This window comes from Leucoraja erinacea, unplaced genomic scaffold (assembly GCF_028641065.1).
Source record: "Leucoraja erinacea ecotype New England unplaced genomic scaffold, Leri_hhj_1 Leri_1384S, whole genome shotgun sequence".
In the NCBI taxonomy this organism is placed as follows: Eukaryota; Metazoa; Chordata; class Chondrichthyes; order Rajiformes; family Rajidae; genus Leucoraja; species Leucoraja erinaceus.
The window spans coordinates 5001-17520 of record NW_026575654.1 but is presented as its reverse complement, the minus strand read 5'-3'; the positions used below and the strand labels follow the sequence as shown (position 1 = coordinate 17520).

At 52.8% G+C, this 12520-nt stretch overlaps 1 long non-coding RNA gene across 1 annotated transcript in view; it reads right to left on the bottom strand.

The window, feature by feature from the left end:
- Nucleotides 1-9294: 9294 nt before the first annotated feature.
- The window catches only part of LOC129715764 (uncharacterized), a 4957-nt gene continuing 1731 nt past the window's right edge, over nucleotides 9295-12520 (bottom strand). The window contains exons 2-3 of the long non-coding RNA XR_008726551.1: nucleotides 10561-10634; nucleotides 9295-9305 (exon numbers count right to left, since the gene is read on the bottom strand). This is a non-coding gene — a long non-coding RNA (uncharacterized LOC129715764). The remainder of the gene's footprint in view (nucleotides 9306-10560; nucleotides 10635-12520) is intronic.

The following is a 12520-nucleotide window of genomic DNA, read 5'->3' as shown; positions in this document are numbered from 1 at the left end:
AGGAGTAGAGGCGTATTCTGCCCTTCCCAGCATAGCACCGCCATTCATCTAGATTAAAATCCAAAACTAAGTATACCATTCCATGCTTGATTCCATACCCCTGATCCTTTAGCCACAAGGGCAACATCGAACTCCCGCGTAAAGATAGCCAATCTCTCTGTGGCCTCACCACCTTCGGTGAGCAGAGGGCAGGTCCACATAGCATTCACCACCATCTGTGTGAAAAACGAAAATTCATGCCAAGGATCCTTGACAGGAAGATTTTCCCCTTTATCCTTTAAACGGTGAAGCCCCTTGTTCAAGGACTTCGATTCACATCTGGGAACAAATCTCGCCTGAAGTCTAAGGCCTGTCCACCTAAGAATTTTGTACAGTTCTCATACAGATCCCCCCTGCAATCTTCGAAATCCTAGCGAGTACCAGCCGAGTCTATCCAGTCTTTCTTCATATGAAAGTCCTGCCATACCAGGAATCAGTCTGGTGACCTTCTCTGTACTACCTCGATGGCAAGAATGTCTCCTCAGATTTAGGGACCAAAAACTTACACATACTGAGTTGGATGATCAGCCATTGATCTATATTGAAATGGCTTGTTGCCAGGCTCGAAGGGACGAATGAGCCTCATAAACCTGCACCTAATTTCTAGTGGTTTCTTACGGACGAGAGAATAGCTGAAAGTGTCAAAAAACTCTGAGAAACTGGGGGCAAAGGTCTGGGGGTGGAAGGGATGGGGGGGGGAAGACAGACAGACATTGAAGCTTCACCGTCAGGTTTAACTGTTTTTACAACATGAATAAATAGCGCGACCTAGCTCGAAGAGACTACAAGAAAAGCATACACCAACCCAAACAAATTAGGGAGCAAGACTAGCGGCATTCGCATCCAATTGTGGCATACCACGCTACCGCGAAAGACGATGGTGTACAGCAATTCGTTCTTCCCCGCACACACATATGTTAATGCTTGGCAAATAAGATTACACTCCCTCAACTATAGGTTACCCCAACCAGTATGCAACTACATTATAAAGTTAGGCTCCGTATCATCCCAATGTAACCCTTCGGCTGTGACTTAAGCCCGTCCCTTCACAGTTTAATATTCCAGTTGAGAATAGTTTAGGATGGACCATAGAACCAAGAAGGCCAGACGCTGGCACACAGCGGTTATAAGAGTTGCTTTGACCCCACCGCGTGCCCCAGAGTCATGACTGATACATTCTCCCCGTGACCGCGTGGGGTTTTGCTCCGGGTGTTCCGGTTTCCTCCCACGCTCCAAAGACGTGCAGGTAATTGGCTGCGGATGAAATTGTAAATTGTCTCTAGTGAGTGGCATACAGGGATCGTCCGGTCGGCACGCGGCCTGGTGGGCCCCGAAGAACGCGCCTCGCGGACTCTAAACTAAAACTGCCCGTACGCGTGGGGAGAGAGTGAACTGCCAGATGCTGGTTTCACACCATTGCACACAAAATGCTGCGAGTAACTCGCAGCAGGGAGATCAGGAGGCATAGAGGCAAAGCTCCATGCGGAGAAGCGACCTGGGTAGGACCACCTTCTTCGGACTGACTGTCGGAGAGGACGGAGATACATAGATGGAGAGGAGAAACCTTTCGACTTTTGGCGGTCTGGATCGGAACAGTAGATCTGTAAGCGAGTTTTGGACGCCTGCTTGTCTGTAGTGGAGTTTGCACGTTATCTTACAGAGCGGCGTCTGGGTTTTCTGCATGCGCAGCGTTTTAGTCTCCTAATTTTGAGGCAAGGGCGAACTAAGGTTTACTCGACATCATACGCCAAGCAGGAATTATCAGTATAGGAGTAGAGAGGTCTTCTCGCAGTTGTCAACAGAATCCGACCCTAGTGAGACCACACCTGGAGATATTATGTGCCTAAATGTTTTAGTCTCTAATTGGAGAAGGACATCACTGTTGTGGATTGCAGGCAGTGCAGCGTCGGTTCATCCAGATCGATCCCCGCGGATGGCGATCCAGTGCGGACGTCGTAGATGAGGAAGATTGAAAGACTAGGCCTTTATTCACTGGAGTTTAGAAGGTGACTGAAGGGGGTGGGGCTCTGTAATAAGAAACATATAAAAAATTGCTAAAAGGAACTGGACATAAGCTAAGATGCAGGAAAAAAAAAGTGTTTCCAATTGTTGGGCCCAAAGTCCAGAACCAGGGGCAGGGCACACACATAGAGCAAGTCTTAGATAAATGCGGAGAGGTCTTAAGGCCGATAGGTGCTCGAAGAAAAAAACTTATTATCACCCCGAGATGAAGTGATGAATTTTGTGGCCAGATTCCCTGGACAGAGGGCCAGTAGTGGACGGCAAAGGTCACTGGCAACCTGGATCTTTAATGGAGAGTTAAGATAGAGCTCTAGGAGGTGGTGGAGTCAAGCGGATTTTTTACTACAGAGAGTGGTGTGAATTCTCTGGAACACTCTCTGCCACAGAGGGTTAGTTGAGGGCACAGTTTCACTGGCTAGATTGTAAGAGGGAGAGTTTGATTGTGGCAATTGTGGCCTACGGGGATCAGGAGGCTCGTATGTCGAGGAGGATAGTGAAAGGTACGGGATATCTAGTTGGATGATCAGCCCTGATAATATTGAATGGCGAATGGTGCAGGCTCGATTTTCCAGGGCTGTTTAATGGCACCTACTCCTGCTCACCTAATTTTTTAGTTTCTATGTTCTATCATTCGTGGGGTGAAATGGGGTAGGGGAGTAGCAGGCAAGACGCAGTGATTTGCGGTGCTGAAGCCGCTCGACGGGCTGATTGTTCCCGCCTGCACCAGCTCGCTTCCTGGAAAGGTCCTTAAACAGTAAAGACCAACATGCTGTCCCACGGGTAAGACGGTTACAGAACAGCTTCTCCGAACCAAAAAAACCCCTGTGTTAGACAGGTCTGTTGTGCCCTCCGCGCAGGCATTATGATGCACCGCCTTGCTCCGTACCATACCGGGGCTCTGGCATTTTGGAATTGTCTGGACGTATAAAACGTGCAGTTGCATACCGACTGCGAGGGCGGTGAGACGACAAAGAAGACCGGTAAAGGGGCAAGATGGGTTACGGCGTAGCCAGCAGGACAACCAGAAAGAAGCTGTAGGCAGGACGTACGGATGTACCACGACCGGAGATCACCCCTCCCTCAATCCGCATGTGCGGCACCTCGCTACTCCCGAGAGAATCCTGAACTCATTTACGCTTACGTTAGCGAGAGGGGCCAAATAACCACCTCCAGGCTCCGACTGATGCGACAATACGACAGGCGGATAAAACTACCGAAGCTGCACAGGGGGAAAAAATGCAATACATTCTCCGCTGTTCGAGCACGACGTGAGGGAGCCGTGCAACTGACACGGGTGAACTACAAGAAAAGCGCAGTGCCACGATGCATCTCGGCGAGTACTAAGTCCTGGGCTACGCAGATAGCTCCAGTCGCACTCATACTCAATTAGTCAGGACTCTCCTTGAATAGAATCCGGGTCCCTGCATGCTTCAAAAGGGAGCCATCATGTCACGTAGTACAGTTGGAGAAAGGGAGGAGGATGAGGAGGGGGAGAATGAGGGAGAGAGAGAGGGGAGGGGGGGGAGGGGAGGAGAGAGGAGAAGGAGAAGAAGGGAGAGAGAGGAGGGGGGGGGAGGAGAGGGAGGGGGAGAGGAGAGGAGGAGAAGAGGAGAGGGAAGGAGAGGGGAGAGAGAGGAAAGAGAAACGGAGGAGGGGGAAGGAGGAGAGGAGAGGGGGAGGGGGAGAGAGGGGGAGGGAGAGAGGGGGAAGGAAGAAGGAGGGGGGGAGGAGAGGAGAGGAGGGAAGGGCGAGGAGGGGGGAGGAAGGAGAGGGAGAGTGGGGGAGGGAGGGAGGGAGAGATGAGGAGAGAGGAGAGGGGAGGGGAGGGAGAGAGGAGGGAGGAAGAGAGGAGGGGAGGAGGGGAGAAGAGAGGAGGGGAGAGGAGAGGAGAGGGAGGGGAGGAGAGGGGAGAGGGGGAGAGGAGAGAGGGAGAGGGGAGGGAGGAGAGAGGAGGGAGAGAGGAGAGGGAGGAGAGGGAGGAGAGAGGAGAGGGAGAGGGGAGGAGGGGGGGAGAGAGAGAGGAGAGGGGAGAGGGAGAGAGAGGGAGGGAGGAGAGGAAGAAGGAGATGAGAGGAGAGGGAGGAGGGAGAGGAGAGAGGGGAGGAGGTGGAGAGAGGGAGAGGCGGAACTAGGCAGAGGAGAGATGGCAAAAAAAGGAATGAGTGGAGGAATATTGAGGGTTAGAGGCCCAAAGTAGGGTTTACAAAGGGAAGGAATCCCACGATGAGCAAGAAAAACGGGCAGCACCACAAATAAAGGGCTATTCACCCTGAGTTATGGCTCAGAGACATATTCTGAGGCACTGTAGACTGTGTATCAACTGACATCTACATATACAGTAACGATGGGGAGGACTTCATATCATAGGACACCCACATTTGAAAACACCCGGTGACCACTCTCTCCACATCCCTACTCACCAGGGGGAAGGAGGAGCGAGGGAGGAAATCTTAAACCGGAGGTTGGCCAAATGGGGAGGCCATGATCTGTTCTGGGGGCCACGTGTGAGCAGCGATGGAGACATGGGAGAGGGGAAAAGGCGAGGTGAGTTGAGTAATCGCTCTCCCCCCTCCCTCTCGGCCGGAATCTCTCTCGGAGAGAGGAGGGACGGCATTAAAGTGCGCAAAGCTCCAGAAGGAAGTGGAATCCCTGACAAAGGCGGCCCTCTGGCTCTCTCCCCCATCTCAAACGTCTGCCTTTTAGGATCCCTCCCCCGGGGGAGTCGAGAAAGGAGAGGGCTCTCTTGAGGATAAATGATTTCTCCGGGAAAACGTTGCCTCCTTCTCTTCCAGGCGAGGATGCAGAGGGTATGGAGGGATTTCGCCAGGAGGGTCGGAGGCAGAGGGCAGGGGAGACACGGAGGGAGGATTGTGGCGGATGAAGGGCCTTGGAGGGGGCCCCCAGGGATAATTGGGCCAGTGGAGAGAGAGAGAGGAATGGAGGGAGAGGGGGAGATTTAGAGGGGGTGAGTGGAGGATCCATGGGACCGTTACCACGTTTCCTCCGGGAGGGGGCAGACGGGCATGGTCTGCAGGGAGGGGCAGAGGGTCGGAGAGGGGAGCAGGAGTAGACACCAGGAATTGGGAAGAGGAAAGCCAGAGAGCATGGAACTAACGAGAATCATAGATAAAGGTTCCTGAGTCTGAGGCAGGAAGGCGTGAGTCAGTTGGGAGGGGGACCCTGGAGAAGGGTGATGATGGATGCAGAGGTGCATAGACTAAGGGATAACGATGTTTTCCGGTCGGAGATGCAGTGGGGAGACATGGAGAGGGACATGACCGAGAAGGACAGGGTTACGGGGTCGGATGCTGAGAGCATGGACACTGTACACCCACCCACACCGTTACCCCACAAAGATATTTACATCCCTGCTAAGAACCTACATGGCCTGGGCTAATAGCACCCCAGACAAGGTACCGCACATCGGATGTTAGAATCTGTACACACTTACCTTACTAAGGTTCAAACATACTGATGTTGGATACAGAGTGACTAATCTTACCCGGGATAAGGTACTGAGTTAATGGACCACATGGACTAACCTTACCCTGGCTAAGGCAATGATTCGGATGCAGAGTGCATGGACTAATCTTACCCTAGCTAATGTAGCAGGTCAGGTGAAGACTGCATGGGCCAACCGTTACCCAGTTACCATACTGAGTGGGGTGCAGATGGCATGGAGCCACCTTACCCTGGGTAGGGACATGTTAACACGCGCACACACATACACACACACACACTCACTTATACACACATGGAGAAACAGACACAAGCACACTTACACACACACACGCTCACACACACACACACACTCACTTATACACACACGGAGAAACAGACACAAGCACACTAATACACACACACTTATACACACACACTCACAGACACACACGCTCACACACACACACTATACACACACTCAGACACACACACTCTGGGGTGGAAGATTGCAACCATCACTTGGTCCGCCTCGTTTCGACTAATGCAATCAACTCGACGTGCACAAACGGCAGATCAAATAGACCAAGTTGTCTAACAACTTTAGGCCGTGCATGCCACACGCAAGAAGCAGAACACACACACACACTAACACACTTACACACTCACTTACACACACACATACATTAGACACACACCTTATACACACACAGTCACTTAATACATACACACACACACACACACCACTGACACGAACAACAGGGACACTCGACCCTGTTGTACACCCTGTGACCTGCTCCCATCCTCGCCCAGACCGGCGGCAATCCCAGTCGGACGTGCAGCGGTCTCTGGCATTCACAGTGGACTTGGCCTTATCTGGGTGTCATGAAGCTGGGGGAGGGGGGGGGGGGGGGGGGGTGGGGGGATGGCGTGTGGAGGGGGGGGGGGGGGGGGGGGGGGGGGGTGGGGTCCTCTGTACGATCCCGGGCGCGGGACGATTCCCTTGAGCCGCGACCCTTTGTCCAGCGAGTCGTCACCAGCCGCACCCCATTCACAAAAATGAATCTCTCTCTCTTCTCTCTCTTATCTCTGTGTGTGTGTGTGCCCCCTCCCACACTCCCCCCGTCTCTCTGTCTCTGCCCCGTGGCGTTTTGGCAGCGACCAGTCGGCGTTTGTGCCTGCTTGATTCTTTTAAGATATATATAATTTACAAATGTTACTGGTCGGGGGGGGAGGGGGGGCGGGGAGGAGGGGGTGGAGGGGGGAGGGGAGGGGAGGGGGGGGGGGGAGGAGGAGGGAGGGGCGGGGAGAGGGGGGAGATCAGTAGTAAACCAGGGGTACGTGCCAGTGTGTTCTCTCTGCCGCCGATGTGAAGGCCCGGTTGCCGCTGCGCTGTTCCTCCGGGCTCTGCGGATGTCCCGTCATCTCCCCGTTCAAGCTCTTGCGACAGACGGGACACGTGTCGTGCTGCGGTCAAAGTCAAAGTCAACTCGTCACGTACGCATTCGAGACACCCGACTGATTCCTGGGATGGCGGGACTTTCATATGAAGAAAGACTGGATAGACACGGCTTGTACTCGCTAGAATTTAGAAGATCGAGGGGGGGATCTTATAGAAACTTACACAATTCTTAAGTTGGTTGGACAGGCTAAATCCAGGAAGATTGTTCCCGATGTTGGGGAAGTCCAGGACAAGGGGTCACACATATGGTACACCAGTCATTGAAGGTAGCCATGCAGGTGCAGCAGGCAGTGAAGAAAGCGAATGGTATGTTAGCTTTCATTGCAAAAGGATTTGAGTATAGGAGCAGGGAGGTTCTACTGCAGTTGTACAGGGTCTTGGTGAGACCACACCTGGAGTATTGCGTGCAGTTTGGGTCTCCCCAATCTGAGGAAAGACATTCTTGCCATAGAGGGAGTACAGAGAAGGTTCACCAGACTGATTCCTGGGAGGGCAGGACATTCATATGAAGAAAGACTGGATAGACTCGGCTTGTACTCGCTAGAATTTAGAAGATTGAGGGGGGATCTTATAGAAACTTACACAATTCTGAAGTTGGTTGGACAGGCTGGATGCAGGAAGATTGTTCCCGATGTTGGGGAAGTCCAGAACAAGGGGCCACAGTTTAAGGATAAGGGGGAAATCTTTTAGGACCGAGATGAGAAAAACATTTTTTTTCACACACAGAGAGTGGTGAATCTGTGGAATTCTCTGCCACAGAAGGTAGTTGAGGCCACACAGTTCATTGGCGATATTTAAGAGGGAGTTAGATGTGGCCCTTGTGGCTAAAAGGGATCAGGGGGTATGGAGAGAAGGCAGGTACAGGATACTGAGTTGGATGATCAGCCATGATCATATTGAATGGCAGTGCAGGCTCGAAGGGGACGAATGGCCTCTACTCATGCCACCTATTGTCCATGTTTTTCTTCTGCTGCCTTCTCCATGACCCCTGACCTCCTGCACTAAGCAAGGACGTTGTGGTCGCTGGGATGGGCTCTCTAAAAGACTCACCAGCTCAAACCAGGGCACGAGGCAGTCGTTGTGGAAGAGATGGTGACACGGCAGTTGTCGGACTTGCTCCTCCAGTAGGTAGGCCTCCTTACGCACAGGGCACTCCAGTGCCGGTGAATCTGCCCGTACACACACACACACACACAGAGAGGGGGGAGTCAGGGACATCATTCACCAAACCCCCCCCCCCACACACAACACAGTACTCCACAATGCCACAGTCCCACCCTCCACCCGTCGGACCTAGCAACACCCCCCCTCCAAATAACCTCTCATTTTCTCCCCTCCCCTTTCCCACCTCTTCGCCCCACTCACCCATATAACCAATAAACAATTACAGCACGGAAAACAGGCCATCTCGACCGCTTCTAGGTCCGTGCGAACACATAATCTCCCCCTAGTCCCATATACCTGCGCCTCAGACCATAACCCTCCAGTTCCCTTCCCATCCATATAACTATCCAATGTATTTTTAAATGATAAAAACGAACCTGCCTCCACCACCTTCACTGGAAGCTCATTCCACACACAGCCACCCACTCTCTGAGTAAAGAAGTTCCCCCTCATGTTACCCCTAAACTTCAGTCCCTTAATTCTCATGTCTTGTCCCCGTTGTTTGAATCTTCCCTACTCTCAGTGGGAAAAGCTTTTCCACGTCAACTCTGTCTATCCCTCTCATCATTTTAAAAACCTCTATCAAGTCCCCCTTTAACCTTCTGCGCTCCAGAGAATAAAGACCTAACTTATTCAAACCTATCTCTGTAACTTAGTTGCTGAAATCCAGGCAACATTCTAGTAAATCTCCTCTTTACTCTCTCTATTTTGTTGACATCCTTTCCTATAATTAGGCGACCCAAAAATGTACACCATACCCAGACTGTGGCCTCACCAATGCCTTCCAGCCCAATTTTAACAAAACTAACATCCCATCAGAACCAAGATACTCATATCAACCCCTCCACCCCCCCCCCTAATCCTGCCACCAATCCACTCCCCCCCCCTACTCCTCTCTCTCCCCCTCCACTCTGTTCCTACTGCCCCCCTTCCCCTCTACACACTCTTGCCTCCCACTCTCCCCCTTTCCCCACCTCCCCCTCCCAGACAGTCCCAACCCTCCCCCTCCCCCTAGCCCCCACGACGCGGAATACACTCACCCCGTTCTCCCAGGCCAATGGATAGCACTACTCTGTGAACACGTTAAAGGTGGCGTTAGACGGGAGGGCAGGCGACGGCAAACTCTGTCCCTCAAGTCGGACCGGCGGGGGGCCCGTGTTCCTACAGCTTGCCCCAGCAACTGTGTGGGGGGAGGGGAGGAGGGGGGGGGGTCCGTTCAACTCGGTTCTGTCACTCACCCCTCCCCCAGCCAGCATCCCATCCAGTGGTCTCCCTACCCCTCCCCCCCAAATCATAGTTGCCCCCACCCGTTCTGCCACCTCCTCTCCCCTACCCTACAGCGCTAAATCTAACCTCTTTTACCCCATCCAACTCTCCCAATTACTCCACCCTCCCTCACTCCCTACCCAAGCCTCTACCACTCTCTTCACTCAAGGAGGGATGGGGGGGTGGAGAGGGGGAGGGGCGGGGGGCAGTGCCGAGTAGGCGGCGAATTAGGCCGGTATCCAGTAGGCAGCGCGACTCTCGTCAGCAGCGGCCTCTGCAGCCCCCTCTGCGTTTTAATTATTTTTTGTCTATGTTCTATGTAGTTTCAAGTTTTTGTTATTTTTTGTTGGGGTGTGTGTATGGGAGGGAGGGAGGGGGGCAACTTTAAATCTCTCCCTGCACGGAGACCCGACCTTTTCTTGTCGGGGTCTCCGTTTGTCGTGTGGGGCGCTGCAACGAGGAGCGGCCTCCAACAGGAGAAGACAGGGGGCTCTGGTGCCGACGACTCACCGTCACCGTCGCGGAGGCTGGCCGAGTCCAGGAGCGGGTGGTGGAGCGCTGCTGCTGCTGCTGCTGCTGCGGGCCCGACACTCCGGTGATTCGGATGAGACTTGCAACTGGGGGGCTGGCGGACGGCAGCACCGGGAGACCGCGGGTCCCCTGGAGGGAGGACCGCTTTTTCAGGCTCCTGCAACGGCGAATTCTTCACGCCGCAATGAGTTGCGGGGTCGAAGAGCTCCTGGAGCGGGGCCTGACATCACCGCCCCGCGCGGCTTGAATGGCCAGCGGGGACTCTGCGAGCGCACGCCGGGGGGGCTCTACACACCAAGACCCGGTGTGCGACTTGCACAACCGGCGTGGCTTTAATGGCCGCGGGACAATCGCCATCGCCAGCCGGGGGCTTTGACTTGACGCTGACATCGGGGGGGGGGGGGAGAGTGCGGTGGGGAGATACGTTTTTTTGGCCTTCAATCAAAGCGATGGGGTGGATGTTTATGTAAATTATGTTGTGTCTTGGGTCTATTTGTTGTAGTGTATGGCTGCAGAAACGGCATTTCGTTTGGACCTCAAGGGGTCCAATTGACAATTAAATTGAATCTTAAATCTTGAGTCTGTCGGTGGCTGCACGGTGGCAGTGTCGGTGTCCGGCGGTGAGCGGCGATCCTCACCTGCGTGATGACGGTGTCCAGCCCGCTCTGGCCCCCAGGCGTAGTCGGCAGGATTGGAGTGCAGGAGCCCGCTCCTCGGGAAAGAGAAACAGTCGTAGTTTATCACCACCTGCCCCACGTGGAACCACACGCACACGCACATACATACACACGCACACACGCACATACATACACACACGCACATACATACACGCGCACACACACACACGCATATACACGCACACACACACAGAAGTACCAATACCGCTCACAATATGGTGGGATCTTTCTGGTAAACTTCCCACTCCAGCACCTCACGGCTGCGCGCTCACGCCCCCCCCCCCCCACCCCCTCCCCCGCTATACTCACTCTATACTCATGAACGCGTAGCCGGACACACAGTGCAAACTCCATCATCTCAAGTTCGCCGACGGCACCACTGTTGTGGGACGAATTACAGACGGTGATGAGTCAGAGTATAGAAGTGAGATGGACCGACTGACCAAACGGTGCCAGCTCAACAACCTGGCCCTCAACACCAGCAAAACCAAGGAACTGATTGAGGATTTTGGAAGGGGGAGGATAGGGACCCACAGCCCCGTTTATATCAATGGGTGGAAAGGGTCAAGAACTTCAAATTTCTGGGCGTGCACATTTAGATTATAGAAACATAGACAATAGGTGCAGGAGTAGGCCATTCGGCCCTTCGAGCCTGCACCGCCATTCAATATGATCATGGCTGATCATCCAACTCAGTATCCCGTACCTGCCTTCTCTCCATACCCCCTGATCCCCTTAGCCACAAGGGCCACATCTAACTCCCTCTTAAATATAGCCAATGGAAACTGGCCTCAACTACCCTCTGTGGCAGAGAGTTCCACAGATTCACCACTCTCTGTGTGAAAAAAGTTCTTCTCATCTCGGTTTTAAAGGATTTCCCCCTTATCCTTAAGCTGTGACCGCTTGTCCTGGACTTCCCTAACATCGGGAACAATCTTCCTGCATCTAGCCTGTCCAACCCCTTAAGAATTTTGTAAGTTTCTATAAGATCCCCTCTCAATCTCCTAAATTCTAGAGAGTATAAACCAAGTCTATCCAGTCTTTCTTCATAAGACAGTCCTGACATCCCAGGAATCAGGCTGGTGAACCGTCTCTGCACTCCCTCTATGGCAATAATGTCCTTCCTCAGAAGGTCTTTCCGAAGATCTTTCCTGGTCCCAGAACACAGATGCAATTATAAAGAAAGCTCATCAGCGCCTCTACTTCCTGAGAAGATTACGGAGAGTCAGTTTGTCAAGGAGGACTCTCTCGAGCTTCTACAGGTGCAGAGTGGAGAGCATGCTGACCAGTTGCATCGTGGCTTGGTTCGGCAACTTGAGCGTCCAGGAGCGGAAAAGACTACAAAAAGTTGTGACCACTGCCCAGTCCATCATCGGCTCTGATCTCCCCACCATCGAGGGGATCTATCGCAGTCGCTGCCTCAGGCTGGCAGCATCATCAAGGACCCACACACCATCTTGGCCACACACTCATCTCCCCGCTGCCTTCAGGTAGAAGGTACAGGAGCCTGAAGACTGCAACAGCCTGGTTCAGGAATAGCTACTTCCCCACAGCCATCAGGCTATTAAACTCAACTCAAATAAATCTCTGAACATTAATAGACCATTATCTGTTTATTTATTAACCACATAACAATTACAGCACGGAAACAGGCCATCTCGGCCCTACAAGTCCGTGCCGAACAACTTTTTTTTCCCTTAGTCCCACCTGCCTGCACTCATACCATAACCCTCCATTCCCTTCTCATCCATATGCCTATCCAATTTATTTTTAAATGATTCCAATGAACCTGCCTCCACCACTTCCACCGGAAGCTCATTCCACACCGCCACCACTCTCTGAGTAAAGAAGTTCCCCCTCATATTACCCCTAATCTTCTGTCCCTTAATTCTGAAGTCATGTCCTCTTGTTTGAATCTTCC